The following is a 19025-nucleotide window of genomic DNA, read 5'->3' on the forward strand; positions in this document are numbered from 1 at the left end:
CTAGTTTTGAAATACGCATATCACTAAAAATATGTTATGTTTCACTCAAAATATATTTCTTTGGCGGTTTTGATGAGATAAGGGAGGAATGTTGTTGGTTTCAAGATTCAAGACGTGGCATATGTCTAATTTCTACTCTTACTAGCAAGATGCCCGTGCGTTGCACGGAACATCAAGATCTTGTGGGAGAAAAGGATGAGCGAGGGAAGGCCTTATCTGCAAATGTGGAGAGGGGTGTGGGTAAATTGCCATAGTTTCCTTCCTATCCGTCAGATATAAATCCAACGGCCTATATTGCAGGATGGCAGGCCCACCATCATCACCAACTCTGTTTTTTATCCCTACTCTTATAAAAATCATAGTCGGTGATGATCGTGTGCCTGCCATCCTGCAATATAGGCCGTCTGATCTATATCTGACGGATAGGAAGGAAACTATGGCCATTTTACAAAAGGATACCCACACCCCTCTCCATATTTGCAAATAAGGCCTTCCCTCGTTCATCCTTTTCTCCCACAAGATAAACTACTCATACAAATGCACCTTGATGTTCCGTACAACGCATGGGCATCTTGCTAGTTGTTGCAAAAAGCACATGTGTGTGAGAGAGAGGGAGAGAGGAGGAGGATGGAGTGCATGTGTGACAAAGACACAAAGAGTGTGTGTGCGAGAGGTATCAGCTTAAAATAAGGCGATAGTGTGTGTGTGCACGATCGAGAGGGCGTGTCTCAAGAAGGGAAGAAAAATCTACATAGATACAAAGAGCGGGAGAGAGACATGTATGCGATAGTGGAAGCACGAATGTGCGGGTGTATAAACCTATGTAGAGGGTAGTCGATAAATGTTTGTGAGAGAAATACGAGTCGGGGTGCGAAAGCGAGAGTTTTGTGTGTGAGAGAGAGAGACGATAGTCGGGAAGGGGAGTGGAAGGAGGAGTTGTGTGTGTGTGAGAGAGAGAGGGGGGAGCTTGTCTGATCGATAAACAAATGAATAATGTCAGTCTGGGATGGAGACAAAAAGAAAACCGCAACAAATGTTGTGTCTACAAGAGAGAGAGAGAGAGAGAGAGAGTAATTTTAGTGGTATGAGTCATATCTAGAGACATATAGGGTGTGTGAGAGAATCCCATAGAGAGAAAGACAAAGTGAAAGACGAGTGGAGACTGTGTGTGTGGCGGTGAAAAAGAAAGCTTAGGTACCTAGTGATACTAGAGAACGGTAGAGACGTGAGAGATAATGAAAACCGTGTAATGTATAATGATAGGAAGAGTGTGACACTTGTCAAGGGAGACGTCGAGAGACCATGTTTGCGAGGATAGGAGAAACATGAAGTGAGCATGCGGGTGAGCTGGCGAAAAGAGAGTGATAGCTACATGAAGGAGCATGCATGCGAGAGAGATGGGCGTGAAAGGAGTGAACATAAAAGGGATTCAAATATTTGAATACGAGATGATGATACATGTAATCCATACTCAAACCAAAATTGATCTATCAAACATGCATACTCATATGAATTCACACGCATCTATGTTATTTAATATGTAGATATTACTGATCCATACATTTTAGTATAACATAATTTGGTTTAAATTTTTACCTTATGATTTTGAGATCATTGTATTTGTAAATCATATTATACATATAAAGGAGCAGAATTTTTTGTTGTGCTTTTGAAAGTATATATAAAAATATGTTGTATATAGAATTTTATTCCAATCGAAAATGGATCCCGCCCGAAAAAAATAGAATACAAACGGGATTCGAATTGAGTTAGCACGGTAAACATGCACTCTGCAAAATTTGAACGAAGCGGGGAAAGTAGCAGTAACCGCCCGAAACCAAAATTTGCGATATGGAAATTACAACTACCTATCCCTGCCACGCAAAGCCTATCTGCTCAATTTCTATAGGTTTCCATAGGGGTAGGTTTGTAATTTCACTCAAACGTGACATAACCGCCTATCACCTGGATTCATACACGATGGGCGCCAAAACACAGTGTGTCCTCGACCGAAATTGATTCCCTCCCTGATTCATACACGGTGGGCGCCAAAAACAAACTCTCGTTGGCAAATATTCGGGGTATGTGAGATTATCGTCCTATCCCCAAACGACTAATATTGCTGTGATGTAGGAAATTTGAAACGGGGGCTAAGTTTATAAATTTCCTCGCATTTGAGACAAGCACGCCCTAAAGACATGGTTCCCCCTTTCCTCTCTACCTCCATTTCCCCATTCGTACTTCGTGGGCGCCAAAATACCCTATCCACCCCAGCCTCCTCCGTCCGCCACCCCCATCCACCGCCGTCCTCCTCCACCATGCCGGAGCTGATACCACGACGCCGCCGTCCATTACAAGAGATCAACATCTATCATCCATGGCTTCGGATCGGGATCCTTGCATCCCGTCGTCTCGCTTCATCCCCACCGCCGTCCACCTTGTCGGTGCCGCTCCTACGACGGTCTCATCCACCGCGCCCCGCCGCAACCATCTACCCTCCTAGATCTGCTTCGACGCCGCCGATAGCCATCGCTACCACATCACCGTCAAATTCTCAGCAGATGCATACACGGCGCCGCACCAGAGGCGGTACTCTTTCGTATCTGCTCAACTTATTTATCACAGCAAGAAAATAGATCACCATTGCTTTACTCTTATTTCTTGTCCATCACTTACTTGGTAGTTGAAAGCAAACATTGGTTGCGAAGTTGCCTTTGTCTGGTTTGCACCTTCATATCCGCCATGGCACGCTCAACACTATACTCCCAATACTTATGGTTTTCCCCTTTTATATTCCACACTAGTTAAATCACAGTACACTAAATTTCAAAATTGGGTCAGTCAATTTTTCAGAGCTCGCCAGAGTTCGCCGGTGCCAACGAAGGGGCTCGGGTGGGGACGGTGGTTGTGGGGGCGGTGGTGGGGCCTCGTCGAACCAAGAAAACTCGACGCGGATGGGGGCGGGGGTGTGGGTGGCAGAGGAACACAGGTGGTGGGGACTGGTGGTCCGGTCGGCGGCCCGTGCGGTGTTCTGTATGGGAAGAATAGAGACGAGGAAGAAGAAGGGTTAGAAGACGTAGGATCTTCATCCAACCGCCTGAAATGGTCGACTGACCCAAATGACAAAAGTCATGCGACTTGCATGCAGACAAGCCTTTATATTCAGTACCATCATCCTACCTGCTTAGCACTGCTCCTGAATCCATCAAGCTAAACAACATGCCACTCATAATTCCAAACTTGTTGCTCAAGTACGAATCTGATATGATGCTCATATTATTAAAACAGATAACATTTAATTGGTCAGCTAATGTTCCTACTTTACTTTCGAAAAGCACGTGCACCACATATAGAGAGACAACACGGAGTTGCTTTCTTAATGCGCTCTGGTTCATCATGTGTGGGCACTACGCAACGAACATTTTATTATCCAAAATCTGCTTGCTCTTCTTTAGCATGTTCCTCTTCCGTTCTTCTTTAATAAGTACTCTCTCCATTCCTAAATACAAGTCTTTGTATAGATTCCACCATGGACTACATATGGAGCAAAATGAGTGAATCTACACTCTAAAATGTATCTGGATACATCTGTATGTGATCCATAGTGGAAATCTCTACAAAGACTTATAATTTCGAACGGAGGGAGTATGATAGCAGTACAGTATGTTCCTTGTAGTGAAGATGAGTAGGGACATTTGCAGTGTAGAGGTCTATACGGTCGGTTGTGATGGACACTTTGAACTCTTCGGGCCTCTTGGATTCGTAGGATTTTGTAAACATAGGAATAGGATTTGTAGTGGCCTGCCCACTTGAATCCTATAAGAATAGCAAGGAAATGCGGGGAGCTGTGTCGCCTTTGAGAGTTACACTGATATTAACAGTACCGCACCTTCAGTTGAAGAGAGCTGGTATCCGAAGCCTTTCTTGACGTACCGACAATACTAGCACTTATATTCCAGCAAGTTCCACTTTGCTGATTTTACTCTGATGCTTACGGTTTTCCCATTATATCTACACTATGATCTGTGTAGCTGCTTTGTGTCACACTAGAAGCAGTCCACTCTTGAAGCTAAACACTGCAATGACTTACAAAATTGGCACCAAGGCATTGAGTGCCATCCAGATGCAATGAAACTCATACGCTCCCTACCTGTTGATTCTTGTTCAGAATATGATCCTAATGACTATTCTAACCTCGAGGAGTCAAAGGCAGATGGCATGTCATGTTCACCCATCAAGGTGCCTGTTCTAATTTGGCAAGGTCTTATTGATTGCGCGTATCTTGCATATGTTGTCTTGCATTTCTTCTACTTTGTTGCACTGCCATCTGCTTAGTTTACTCATCATATATGTCGAGATGACATGCCCATCCATTATCAATACATATTCCATCTGTCATCATACCATGTTTTTTCACTCAAATGTTGTTCTTGTGCATCAGACGTCAAAAAGGAAGAGGGTGATTGCCGAACCTAAAGGAGCACCAGGAAAGTCCTTGAAAAACGTAGTGGTGCTAGAGAAATCAGACAGCACCCCACTTATATTGGTTGTACAACCAGTGACACAAAATGTAGGACCGACTCCAGCAGACTGTACCCATACTTCACTGGCCCCAGCACTAGCCCCACCACATGGGACCTACACTCCAGCAAAAGGTATACCGATTTCAGTTGCCATAGCACTAGCCGTACCACAGAAAAATCCCACTCCAGCAAAAAGTACAGCAAGTCCATCGGCTGAAGACCTATCCCAACTGCAGAGACGACCAATTCCTGCAAATTGGAACCCTATTCCAGTTATTTCCAGTTTAAAAGACAATGCTTTCAATGTTGTTATGGAGTACGTGCATATATTCCCATCATGGGAAGATTATAGTGAAGACAAACACAAATTTCACATCTTTCTGTCCAACTTACGTGTAAGTGCTATTATTCATGGTTATTATTTTCCTGTTTTCTGCTGATTGAACACATTAATAATTTACATTACATTATTGTAAGTAGGCGAGGGTCAATCTGGATAGTCATGACGAGCAAAGCTTGCTTGTGCTTTTCAAGGAAGCATTGCAGTAGTATCAGTGTTACCTGAGGAAATCACACTTTGATGGCAAGTCTATAAACGAATTTCCGGTGGAGTCTTCTGTGCTAAATTTAGAAGACATTGAATGGAAAAACCTTGTTATGCACTTGTCTCGTTCCCAGGATGAGGTACTGTCTATGAAATCACATGACAATTTGAACTTCTACTTTTGCGCATGTGCCTTATAGGTCTTTTTTGCAGGAAATCTGCTCGAAGAAGAATTCCGGTTTGAAAAGAATGACAAGATATCACAAATATGCTGCCTGCTGCTTTGCTCCTGTTAGTAGTTGTTATCCTGTATCATTGTAGTTGCATACATACGTGGTTCATTATGTGACAGTAGTATGCATGATAGCTTTCTTATCAATTGTTCGCTCCAAATTATCTGATCTATATGAATGGTTACATTAGTGTAGAATATATCCAATGCCAATGAATTTTTTTAGCCCTGCATTGTTCTTATAAGTATGTGCTGTCCTTTATCAGTGTACTTATATTGACAGGTAGTTTTCCATGTACCATCACTCTGCAGCTTATTTTCCTTTGCCCTCCATTTTCTACACATAAGATCTATATTTACTCTTACCATAAGGTTGGATAACACCGATGGTACTGAAGAAGTTTAGCTGTGCATTGCTCTTGGCTGTACCGTTTGCCTGTATCATTGTACTTACTTTTATAGCTACTTGGTTATGTAGCATCACTCTTCATCTTATCTTAAATATTCTCCATTTTTTCTTATATTATCACATCTATATTTACTCTTAAAAAATGTAGAATAAAGGCAATGCTTATGAAGAAGATTCCGTGGTAAACTTCTTGAATTGCCCCCCCCCCCATCAGCATGGACAAGGGCTTTATAGAGCATGTCTTCACCAATAATGTAAGTTTGTCCTTCTCAAGCCTTCAAACTTTGTTGTGTATATTTGGTTAGGCATGATTGCAACAGCTATTTATTTTTGGTGTTTGCATCAAATTGCATGTTTAAAGTTTATTATGTAGTTCATAAACAAAAGTTTGTCCTTCTCAATTTAAGTTTTCAGTTGTACAACCAAGTTCCTTCTTCATACCATGTAAATTAAACTATACAGAGCAAGTGATCTTCTTTTGCACTGCATGTATGCTTCTGTTCTTGATCCATAATCCATTAGTGTGGTGAACCTACCCACTACAGCACAATGTCATATTATGCAATGTCTTAACTATGAACAATGTCATATCATTCTACTATTATTTAAACCATCTCTTTATTTGTCAATCTGAAATGGGTTAAATTGACAGCACACTAACCATTGATACTTATGAGTTCTTCATCGGTAATCTAGTGGTGTCGTGAAGCTACCAACTCCTTCACAATGTCATTTCCTTCCATGTCTTGACCTGAACAATACCATTGTGTTAATGCAATTTTAAACTGTGTCACTTTATTCGTTAGTAAGAAATGTGATGAATTGTCAGCACTGATACTTTTATGTGCAAAACTTGCCATCTGTCTGCTTGTTTATCTTTTAGAGTGAGGAGGATATAAGTGTTAAACAAGCGCAGTCTCATCAGCTTGCTCAGCTACTTGCGCTGCAGCTCCCCAGCAGGGCTAACCTTTCTTGAACTCTATTGAAGTGCTGTCAGTTTTGTATATTATTTTGTCGGCGTGTTTATTTGCACTGGTGGCGATCTTTGATGCCCAGTATACGTAATCTGCTGTCTGCTTGTGCTTTATTATCATAGTGGCGAACTTTGATGCCCGGTGGATGTAATATGCCGTAATTTCTTTATTGTATAGTCTAGGTTTTTTTTATTCACGATGTTGCAGTTATTTTAGTGTATATATATCCTGTCTTCGCACTAAACCGGCCAAACCGTAAAATTACGGTACATGAGCCGTCATGCAATCACGATGTATGATCTGCATCATGGCCCCTGTCATCTTGGTCCGTTAAAAGGCCTAAATGTAAACTGGCCCACTAGTAGATTCGGCCCTTTAATAGGCTGAGTAAACCACCGGCCCTCTTTTCGCAAGAAAACTCAATGGGCTTTTATGAGGCTGAGAAGTAGGTTGGGCCTGAAACATGCCGAACAGCTCACAGGCCGGGAGCAGCCCGAAATGGACCCCGGCCCATGATTGTGCCAATAAAATCACGGGCTTTTAACATGCCAAAATTGTCTCGATCCTTGTTTGGCCCAATCAGATTATCGGCTGTGAGCAGGCCGGACGCAAACCGATATGACGGGCTTTTAACAGGTCAAAATTAATATAGGGCCAAAATGATAAACGGGCCCTTAACAGGCCGAAACTAATATCAGGCCGAATTACTAAATGGGCCTTTAGCAAGTGGGCCCAAAATCATAGTGTCCAATTGACAGGCCGAATCTCATATGGGCCATAATTTAGCCCAAAGCCTCTTAAAGGGCCGAACCTTATTTGGGCCGTAATTTGGCCCGGAACATGGTAGGCTTTTAACGGGCCAGATCTCATATGGGCCATTGTTAGGCTCGAAATGTGGCAGGCCATTAATGGACCGGATAAATATGGGCCGACATTTGGCCCAAAACATGGCAGCCAGTTAATGGGCCGGCCTACTAGGGTCCTCAAAATCTTGTGGGCCTACAGCTGGGCCGGACCATTAATGTCGGCGAAATCTCGTGGGCCTTTAGCTGGGCTGGCCCATTATAGTCCGTAAAAATCTAATGGGCCTTTACCTGGGCCGGCCCATTATGGCCCGCAAAAATCTTGTGGGCCTTTACCTGGGCCGGCCCATTATGGCCTGCAAAAATCTTGTGGGCCTTTACCTGGGCCTGCCCATTATGGCCCGCTAAATCTTGTGGGCCTTTAGCTGGGCCAGGCCATTATGATCCACAAAATCTCGTGGGCCTTTACCTGGGCTGGACCATTATGGCCCGCTAAATCTTGTGGGCCTTTAGCTGGGCCAGCCCATTATGGTCCGCAAAATCTCGTGGGCCTTTACCTGGGCCGGCCCATTATAGCCCGCTAAATCTTGTGGGCCTTTAGCTGGGCCAGCCCATTATTGTCCGCAAAATCTCGTGGGCCTTTAGCTGGGTCGGCCCATTATGGTCCGGAAAATCTTGTGGGCCTTTAGTTGGGCCGGCCCATTTAAACTTTATAGGCCACTTTTGGGCCGGTCCATGTGTCAACATATCATAGGCGCATTGCGCCCATTTGGATGAGTGACACTTGTGCCAACGCAGAGCTGACACATGTTTCCTCCAGCCAATGATGATTTTACACATGGAAAATCCCCATTGGTCCGGGCTGTTAATGGGTTATCGGATCCAAAACCGGACACGAAGCTTAACGGTGTTCCGTTACGGTGGATGCCACGTGTCGGTCACTGTCGGTGTCAAACCCGGCGGATCTCGGGTAGGGCGTCCCGAACTGTGCGTCTAGGCGGATGGTAACAGGAGACAAGGGACACGATGTTTTACCCAGGTTCGGGCCCTCTTGATGGAGGTAAAACCCTACGTCCTGGTTGATTAATATTGATGATGTGTGTTACAAGAGTGGATCTACCACGAGATCAAGGAGGCTAAACCATAGAAGCTAGCCTATGGTATGATTGTTGTTCGTCCTACGGACTAAAGCCATCCGGTTTATATAGACCCGAAGAGGGCTAGGGTTACACAAAGTCGGTTACAATGGTAGGAGATCTACATGTTCGTATCGCCAAGCTTGCCTTCCACGCCAAGGAAAGTCCCATCCGGACACGGGACGAAGTCTTCAATCTTGTATCTTCTTAGTCTTGGAGTCCGGCCGATGATGATAGTCTGGCTATCCGGACACCCCCTAGTCCGGGACTCCCTCAGTAGCCCCCGAACCGGGCTTCAGCGACGACGAGTCCGGCGCGTATATTGTCTTCGGTGTTGCAAGGCGGGTTCTCCTTCAAACTTCATGTTCCTGTCGAATAGTGTCCAGCTTCCTTATAAATGTTGCGCTCCTTGGCTTCTACGCCCAATAATGGCCTTCTTCCACGTGTCGTATGAATGCGAAAAGCTAGGGTATTTTTACATTTTACCCCCTAGCCGCGCGAACGAGCCGCCTATAAGAGAGGCGAGGATCTAGATCCAGCTCACACCATCCTTCATTCGCAAGTTCTCATCGAAGCGCTTCTGACAAAAATCTATTCCATCATGGATAAGCCCTAAGCCAGGAGATTGGGGGAGATGCTCAGTTCCACACAGCGAGCTAGTGGCGCTCCAAACCGAGGGATATCTTCCCCCAGCTTTCATGGTTCCGGTTCGAGTCGGACTAGCCACCTTCAAGGGTGGAAAGCAGGCGGAGAGCGTCCCCAACCCTTCCAAAGGAGAGCGGGTATGCTTCGTCCCTTATCTAATAAGGGGGTTCGGATTCCCCATACATCCGTTTCTCCGGGGGCTCCTGGAGTTCTACGGACTCCAGCTTCACCACCTCACACCTGCCTCCATTTTGCACATCGCGGGCTTTGTAGCTCTTTGCGAGCTGTTCCTGGGCATCGAGCCCCATTTTGCGCTGTGGAAGAGATTGTTTTGCCTTGTACCCCGTTCTTATGAGGGGTCGATATATCAAGTGGGCGGAGCCGAAATATGGCGCATCGCCGGGACCGGATATCTATCCGGCACCCCAAAGAAGGCGTCCGAAGACTCGCCTTCGGAATGGTTCTACATGGAGGACGCCCCTCTGCCGGATCCAGTTCGGATCGGCCTCCCGGAGTTCAGCAATGCTCCCTTGAAGAAATGCCTGAGTTGGCGCCCGCGGAGCCCTCAACGGGAGGATGATAGGAGCATCCATTATCTGATGGGCCGGATTAGGTTACTGGCCCACTCCGGATTGACCATGATTGGAATCATGGCCACGTGCATTATGCGAGGGGTGCAGCCACTCCAATATAGGGGCCACCCTATGTGGGATTTCAACGGGGAAGACGATGCCACCCGTCACGGCCGCAGAGGGCCGAGCTCGGCAGCCGATCTGGCAAAGATCCTGTCCGGCTTGTACAAGGGGGAGGAGGAGGACTTTCTCCGCACGAATCCATTGAATGGATTCTCCATGAATAACCCTCGGAGCTGGGTAAGCGGACGTTTATCTACCCGATCCATACTTCCAAAGTCAAGTATTTTACTTTGTGATTTCGACGCAGGAGCTGCGCCGGGATGTGGAGGGCTGACCCAAACCACATGGCCTGCGGGGCCTGATGGGAAGGAGATCCCTGTGAGCTTGATGTACGGCCAAGTAGAACTGGCCGCGAAATATTCCCAACAGGACTGTAAATTAGACAGCCTATTAGATGGGATTGAAGAGGAGTACAATCAGTCAGTTTGACGATGTAATTTGAAATGACATGTAAAATGCCTTCTAGCCGGATTGTAGATCGTTTGTCTTTGCAAACCTTTTCGCTTCAACCTCCGGACCCAACAGTCTGGAGTGTGTCTGAATACCCTTACGGTTATAGAAGAACCGGGGCATGCGTGGAGACAAGGCGTCGGGGTCATAATTGCTTTATCAGACAAGTGCCCAACTAGCTATGTTATATTACATGGTTAGTAAGAAACATCTTCCAGGGAGAATAGTTCCTTAAGGGTTCCTTTCCCTGGGAGGCATGCCCTAAAGTGCATGTCCGGACTGCGAAAATAGCAGAAAAAGCATCTGGGGGCAAATAAATAAGTAAGTAATAAATCATCTTTCAAGTCACCGACCGAATATTCTCTTAAGAACGCTAGCTTTCGGCTTCACCCAGTCTGAGGTACACATCCGGCTGACCCGTTAGTAACAATCGCAGAGGTGCTCCCTTTACCTCCTAGCCGAACAATCGGGAATGTAGGGGTAAGCACAGGAGCCAGGCAACCCAGCTTGGCCAAAACTTAAGTCATATCGATGCATATAATGGTGAATAAAAGGTACATGCGGAAGTATGACACATGTTTTGGGCATGAAGCCCGTATAAATAAGCTTCTGTTAAAGAAGCCCCCAGGTATAACGAGTGCTAGGAGCACATCGAGTGTGTGCGAACAATGCGCAAATCAGCCTATCAAAGGTATTGAAAAAAAAGTGGGAAGAAGGAGGGGGACAAGAGATAGTGAAAATGTAGAAAGGTGGACGGAGGAGTGAGACAAACTCTGAGTCCGGCATTAGGCGTAGAATCTTCGGAGACGGGCTGCGTTCCATGGGTCCGGCTCGAGTCGATTGTCAGATGCGTTACATAGACGGTATGCTCCACCAGTCAGGACTTGGTCGATGATGAAGGGACCTTCCCACTTGGGCTTAAGTTTGTCCTTTTTCTTGTCCGGCAGGCGTTGAACAAGTTCGCCAACATTGTAAGCTTTGGCTCGTACTTCTCTGCTTTGATATCTTCGAGCCTGCTGTTGATAAAATGCGGAATGAGCTTTTGCCACGTCCTGCTCCTCCTCTAAGGCGTCCAAACTGTCCTGCCGATCCAGCTCGGCTTCTCTTTCTTCATACATGCGCACGCGAGGTGAGTCATGAATTATATCGCAGGGCAGAACTGCCTCTGCGCCGTACACCATAAAAAATGGTGTGAATCTGGTAGTTCAGTTTGGCATGGTCCGCAGCCCCCAGAGTATGGAGTCGAGCTCCTCTACCCAGTGCGTGTTAGATTCCTTGAGGGACCGCACTAGTCTGGGTTTGATGCCGCTCATGATTAGACCATTGGCTCGCTCGACTTGACCGTTAGTTTGAGAGTGATAGACTGAAGCGTAGTCGAGCTTGATGCCCATGTTTTTGCACCAGAGTTTAACCTCGTCGGCCGTGAAATTCGTGCCGTTATCAGTGATGATGCTGTGGGGGACGCCAAAACGGTGTACTACCCCGGATATGAAGTCTATCACAGGTCCGGATTCTACCGTTTTAACCGGCTTGGCTTCAATCCATTTGGTGAATTTGTCCACCATGACCAATAAGTATTTGTGCTTGTGGGTTCCCCCTTTAAGGGGTCCTACCATGTCAAGCCCCCAGACCGCAAACGGCCAGGTGATGGGTATAGTTTTGAGGGCGGTGGGTGGCATGTGGCTCTAATTAGCAAAGAGCTGGCAACCGACGCATCGTTGGACTAAGTCCTGAGCATCTGCCCGGGCTGTTAGCCAATAAAATCATGTACGGAAGGCCTTGCCTACAAGGGCCCGGGCTGCGGCGTGGTGCCCGCCGAGTCCGGCGTGAATTTTAGCCAGGAGATTTCGCCCCTCCTCTTCGGAGATACACCTTTGAAGGACTCCGGTTGTGCTTTTCTTATAAAGTTCTCCCTCATGGACCTTGTATGCTTTAGATCGCCGAACTATGCAGCGGGCCTCGTTTTGGTCTTCGGGAAGTTCCTGCCTAATTAAGTAGGCTAGGAATGGTTCCATCCACGGGGCAATTACTGCCATTATTTCGTGGGCTGAAGGTGTTATTTCATTGGCTGAGCCGCCGATTGTGTCAGAATTGTCTGAGTTAGGTGATGCAGCTGGCTCCGGATTGTTATTTCCGGACTCCTCTTCCCATAGTACGGATGGCTTAAAGAGCCGTTCCAGGAAGATGTTTGGAGGGACGGCGTCACGTTTTGCGCCGATGCATGCTAACACGTCTGCTGCCTGGTTATTGTCCCGGGCTACATGATGGAATTCGAGTCCTTCGAACCGAGCTGACATTTTTAGGACGGCGTTGCGGTAGGCTGCCATTTTCGGATCTTTGGCGTCAAAGTCTCCATTTACTTGGGATATTGTGAGTTTTGAATCCCCGCGCACCTCTAGGCGTTGAATGCCCATGGAGATTGCCATCCAGAGGCCGTGTGGAAGGGCCTCGTATTCGGCTACGTTGTTGGAGTCCATGTACATTATTTGAAGTACATATTGGACTGTGTCTCCAGTTGGGGACGTCAAGACGACGCCAGCCCCCAAGCCAGCCAACATTTTGGATCCGTCGAAATGCATGATCCAATTGGAGTACGCGACGTACTCTTTAAGGAGTTCGGCTTCGGTCCATTCGGCGACGAAGTCAGCCAAGACTTGCGACTTTATAGCTCGCCGTGGTTTGTAGGTTATGTCAAATGGTAAGAGCTCAATGGCCCATTTTGCAATCCTCCCCGTTGCGTCGCGATTGTTTATAATATCGTTGAGAGGTACTTCAGAGGCCACCGTTATGGAACACTCTTGTTAGTAGTGTCGCAGCTTCCGGGATGCCATGAACACCGCATACGCTATCTTTTGATATTGTGGGTACCGGGACTTGCATGGAGTTAAGACAGTGGATACGTAGTACACTGGTTTTTGAAGAGGGAATCTGTGCCCTTCTGTTTCTCGTTCGACGACGAGTACCGCGCTGACAACTTGATGTGTTGCTGCGATATATAATAACATAGGTTCGCCCAGGTTGGGCGCGGCCAGGACCGGATTTGTTGCCAGTATGGCCTTGATTTCTTCGAGTCCGGCCGTGGCGGCATCTGTCCATTCGAAATGTTCGGTGCGCCGGAGGAGGCGATAGAGGGGCAGAGCCTTTTCTCCCAAACGGGAGATGAAGCGGCTTAGAGCCGCTACGCACCCAGTTAGTTTTTGTATTTGCTTGAGGTCTTTTGGGATATCCAATTGTGACAGAGCTCGGATCTTGGCTGGGTTTGCTTCAATTCCTCTACCGGATATGATGAAGCCCAAAAGCTTTCCGGCTGGTACTCCGAAGACACATTTTTCCGGGTTGAGCTTAATGTCATATGCTCGGAGGTTGTCAAATGTCACCCTCAAGTCGTCTACTAGAGTTTCGACATGTTTGGTCTTGACGACCACATCGTCTACGTATGCCTCTACTGTTTTGCCTATCTGGGTAGCCAGACATGTCTGAATCATGCGCTGATATGTTGCGCCGGCGTTTTTGAGTCCGAAGGGCATTGTGTTGAAGCAGAATGGCCCATATGGAGTAATGAATGCCGTTGCGGCCTGCTCTTTTTCCGCCATCTTGATTTGATGGTATCCGGAGTATGCATCGAGGAAGCACAATGAATCGTGCCCTGCGGTAGCATCGATGATTTGGTCGATGCAAGGGAGAGGGAAAGGGTCCTTTGGACAGGCCTTGTTAAGGTCTTTGAAATCGACGCAGAGGCGCCAGGATTTGTCCTTTTTTGGTACCATTACCAGGTTGGCTAGCCAGTCCGGATGTTTGATATCTCTGATGAATCCGGCTTCTAAGAGTTTGGCTAGCTCCTCTCCCATTGCCTGTCTTTTAGGTTCGGAAAATCGCCGAAGAGCTTGTTTGACTGGCTTGAATCCTTTTAGGATATTTAGGTTGTGCTCTGCCAGCTGTGTGGGATTCCTGGCATGTCTGAAGGGTGCCAGGCAAAAATGTCCCAATTTTCCCGAAGGAATTATCGTAGTGCGGCTTCTACATCAGGATTTCATTGTGCCCCAATGGATGTCGTCTTTGTGGGGTCCGTTGGATGGACCTGAAATATGACTATTTCGTCTGCTGGTTTAAAAGAGGTGGACTTGGACCTTTTATCGAGTATCACATCGTCCCTATCCACCGTGGAGCGCAGCGCAGTTAATTCCTCTGCCGCTAGGGCTTCGGATAATGCCTCTAGGGCCAGTGCGGCTGTCTTATTTTCAGCGCGGAGTGCTGTATCTGGATCAATGGCGAGAGTGATTATTCCATTGGGTCCGGGCATTTTGAGCTTCATGTACCCGTAATGGGGTATAGCTTGGAAGATTGTGAGTGCCTCTTGCCCTAACAAAGCGTGATATCCGCTGCCAAATGGGGCCACTTGGAACGTGACCTCTTCGGACCTATAATTGTCCGATGAGCCGAACACTACATCTAGTGTGATTTTTCCTGTGCAGCGTACTTCTCAACTAGGGATTATTCCCCTGAAGGTTGTGCTGCTTCGCTCAATGCGGCTCCAGTCAATTTCCATTTTTTGAAGGGTTTCCTCGTAGATGAGGTTTAATCCGCTGCCGCCATCCATGAGGACCAATGCGGCTGGTGCTCCAGCTGTTCGGAATTTAGGTTCGTCGCTGGCATTGAAGGTGATAGCCGTGTCGCTCCATGGATTTGTTGTTGCTACTTGGTAGACTTCGGCAAGACTGCGGATTGTTCGTTTCCGCATGTTATTTGATGCGAAAGTCTCGAAGACTGTTAATACCGTACTGGTGCTGCTGGGCTGGTTGCCCGGGGCTAAAAAGCCTTCGCCACTTTTGGCCACCTGCCGTAATATCCAACATGCTCGAAGGCTATGTGTTGGAGTGGCGCCCTCCGTACTGTGGATTTTGCAGGGTCCGTTGAGCCATCCCTCCAGTACGGTTCCGTACCCTTTATGGGATTTTTGCTTTTTGGTTTTTAACCCAGGTGCTTGAGTATGACGCACCCTTTTATTTCGGACTGGGGTTGTATTCAGGGCCGGATTGTCCCAAAACCTAGTTTCGGTTTTCCAGGCACTTTCCATCGCGCAGTATTTTTGTACAATGGTCGCTAGGTCGGCGAAGCATGTAACTTCGTGACGACTGATGGCGTTTATGATTCCCTTGTGCGTGCAATTGTTGCAGAAGATTGAAATCGCGCTTTCTTCATGGTAGTCCTTTATCCTGTCCATAACCAGGAGGAATCTGGCCCAGTAATGATGTACTGTTTCATCTGGCTCTTGCCGTATTTGAGATAGATCACTTATATTTGGGTGGGCGGGTGGAATCAAGTTCGGAACCCCGCCCAATCTGAGGCTCAAAGGCCAAGAAGCTTCCGGATTCGGAAGCTTGGTTTGCTGGACGCTTTCCCACAAATCTGGTCCGATGCCTGACTTTAGGTTCAGTATTTGATTAGCGTCCGTCCCTCCGCGGGAATCCGGCATGGAGGGATAGGGAATCCGGACATAGTTGGTTTTTAACATAGAAGAAGAGTCGCCGCATTGTTCCTTTACCACGACAACATGGTGGGTAACCTGGGGAGAGTTGATTTCTCTCAGATCGGTTTTAAGCCCAATCTGATCGTAGTCGGTAGCGACTCCCAGGGCGGCGACGCGATCCAAGAGCTCGTTTACGGAGGAGAGCTCAATCGGATCTAGCTGCTCGGCGAATTCCGAGCTGACGTGAAGATTGCTTTTAATGACCTGAGAGGTCATTGTCGGAGCGATGGCCGAACAGGCGGTCATAAGAAAACCACCTAGCCGGATAGTCTGGCCGGCGGCCAAGGCTCCCTTGATGACGGTGCCGTCTTTGAAGATGGGAAAAGGCATCCTTCCTGATGGTGACGGCACAGAGGAACTCTCAATGAAAGCACCAATGTCGGTGTCAAAACCGGCGGATCTCGGGTAGGGGGTCCCGAACTGTGCATCTAGGCGGATGGTAACAGGAGACAAGGGACACGATGTTTTAACCAGGTTCGAGCCCTCTTGATGGAGGTAAAACCCTACGTCCTCCTTGATTAATATTGATGATGTGTGTTACAAGAGTGGATCTACCACGAGATCAAGGAGGCTAAACCCTAGAAGCTAGCCTATGGTATGATTGTTGTTCGTCCTACGGACTAAAGCCATCCGGTTTATATAGACACTGAAGAGGGCTAGGGTTACACAAAGTCGGTTACAATGGTAGGAGATCTACATGTTCGTATCGCCAAGCTTGCCTTCCACGCCAAGGAAAGTCCCATCCGGACACGGGACGAAGTCTTCAATCTTGTATCTTCATAGTCTTGGAGTCCGGCCGATGATGATAGTCTGGCTATCTGGACACCCCCTAGTCCGGGACTCCCTCAGTCACCCTTGACAAAAGCACTTCTGTGACGCGCGATTTATTGTCATGGAAGTGGACACTTCTGTGATGATAATTTTGGTAATGTCATGGAACACTTCTACGACAACACAGGTATGACTATCTTGATTCTATCATAAAATCGTCATGGATGTACATGCATGAAAAAAACGCGACCTACTGTGACAAACACGTATCATCACAGAAGTGTATTTTTTTGTAGTGTGACCTTCACATAAAGATGGACAATCAAGGATAAATTGTGCTCCAACTTTCATAGCATAACGATAGACTATACATGCATGCTTCAGGAATCACAAACCTTAACACCAATATTCTTACTAACCACAACCGTTTACTAGTACTTCCCACATATTCCGTCTCTATATCGCAAAACTATTGCAAGGAATCAAACATATAATATTGAGTGATCCATAAGTTTTATGTAGGATTTTTATGACTAACCATGCAAATGACCAATTCCATTTGTCTCTCTAAATAGATATAAGTGAAGCATGAGAGTTCAGTTCTTTCTACAAAAGAACGTGATCTAACAAATATAAGTGAAGCAAAAGAGCAGTCTACGAACATCAGTTTTCTATGTGTAGGGAAACATGCAATCCAAACTTCAAATGATATAAGTGAAGAACATAAAGCATTCTATAAAGCCATACTCAAAAGATATAAGTGAAGTTAAATGAGCTTTCTATAAATCAGCCATGGACTATCTCATACCAGCATGGTACATAAAAGAAAAATGAAAACTAAGTGCAAAAGACGCTCCAAGATTTGCACATATCACATGAACGAAACGAAGATGAAAACATACCGATACTTGTTGAAGAAAGATAGGATGCCTTCTGGGGCATCCCCAAGCTTAGACGCTTGAGTCTCCTTGAATATTTACTTGGGGTGCCTTGGGCATCCTCAAGCTTGAGCTCTTGCCTCTCCTCCTTCTCCTCATATCGAGACCTCCTCGATCTTTGATCACTTCATCCATACAAAACTCAACAAAAAGCTCGGTAAGATCCGTTAGTATAATAAAGCAAATAATTGCTTTAAGTTCTTTTGCAAACCAATTCATATTTTGTATTTGCATTGTAGATACCGTAATATAACTTTTCTATGGCTCATACCACCGATAAAAATCGATAGTTTCATCAAAACAAGCAAAACAATGCATCAAAAACAGAATCTGTCTTAAACAGGACAATCTTTTGCAATTTGAACATCTACCATACTTCTGGTACTTCGAAAATTCTTAAAAACTTATGAAAACATAAAAAAATTGTATAGCAAGACAGTGCAAAAAGTTTCAGAACCGTTTGACGTTCCAGTAAAAAATGTAAAATCGCGCGCTACAGGCAAAGTTTCTTTTTTTGCACTGCACATACCAACAAGCAATCTACTCATCCTAAAGGCAAATCTTGGCACATTATTTTTACTAGTCGTCAACCCGTGCAATCGCACGGGCTAGGTTTTTTAAATTTTAGTAGTATATGTGATCTTCCTTTAAATGATGGAAATTGTAGTACATGTATCAAAATTATTGCTCTAGCAACTATACCACTATCAGTTACCAACTATAAATTATAAGGACAATATCACTTATTTCAATAATTTTCAAGTAAGTTTGCACACTTATTTAATGGGAAGGAAAATTTGAACAACGGATACCCACACAATCGAGATAAAATGAAAGAAAAAATTAATTAAGAACTCAGTTTAGCAGATAGCAATTGTACAATGGAACTACTTAATGAACCAGAAGGAAGACCATGCAGCACGATTATGTGGCAACCATATGCATGCTCATAAGTCTTCCTTTTGTAACTTCTCCTTGATTACATCAACACTAACACTAGTGCAGAACCGGCCTTTAGTGCCAGTTCGTAACGGCCTTTAGTGCCGGTTCTCCAACCGGCACTAAAGAGTGGGGACTAAAGGTCCCCCCCTTTAGTACCGATTCGTCACGAACCTGCGCTAAAGTGCGGACATGTGGCACGAGCCAGGCCCGGGTGCGCGTAGGGCTTTTGTACCGGTTGGTAACACCAACCGGTACTAAATGTTTGGGTGTTTTTTTTAATTTTTGCTTTAGTTTTGTGTTTTCAATTTAATTTAGTGATTGTTTTACATTATAATGAGTTGTTAAATCATTAGGTGAAAGTACCATGGATTAGTTTCAACTGCAGGATCTAGCTAGCTATATATAGCTAGCTATAGCTAAGTGATCAAGTATATAT

This window comes from Triticum dicoccoides, chromosome 1B (genome assembly GCF_002162155.2).
Source record: "Triticum dicoccoides isolate Atlit2015 ecotype Zavitan chromosome 1B, WEW_v2.0, whole genome shotgun sequence".
NCBI lineage: Eukaryota > Viridiplantae > Streptophyta > Magnoliopsida > Poales > Poaceae > Triticum > Triticum dicoccoides.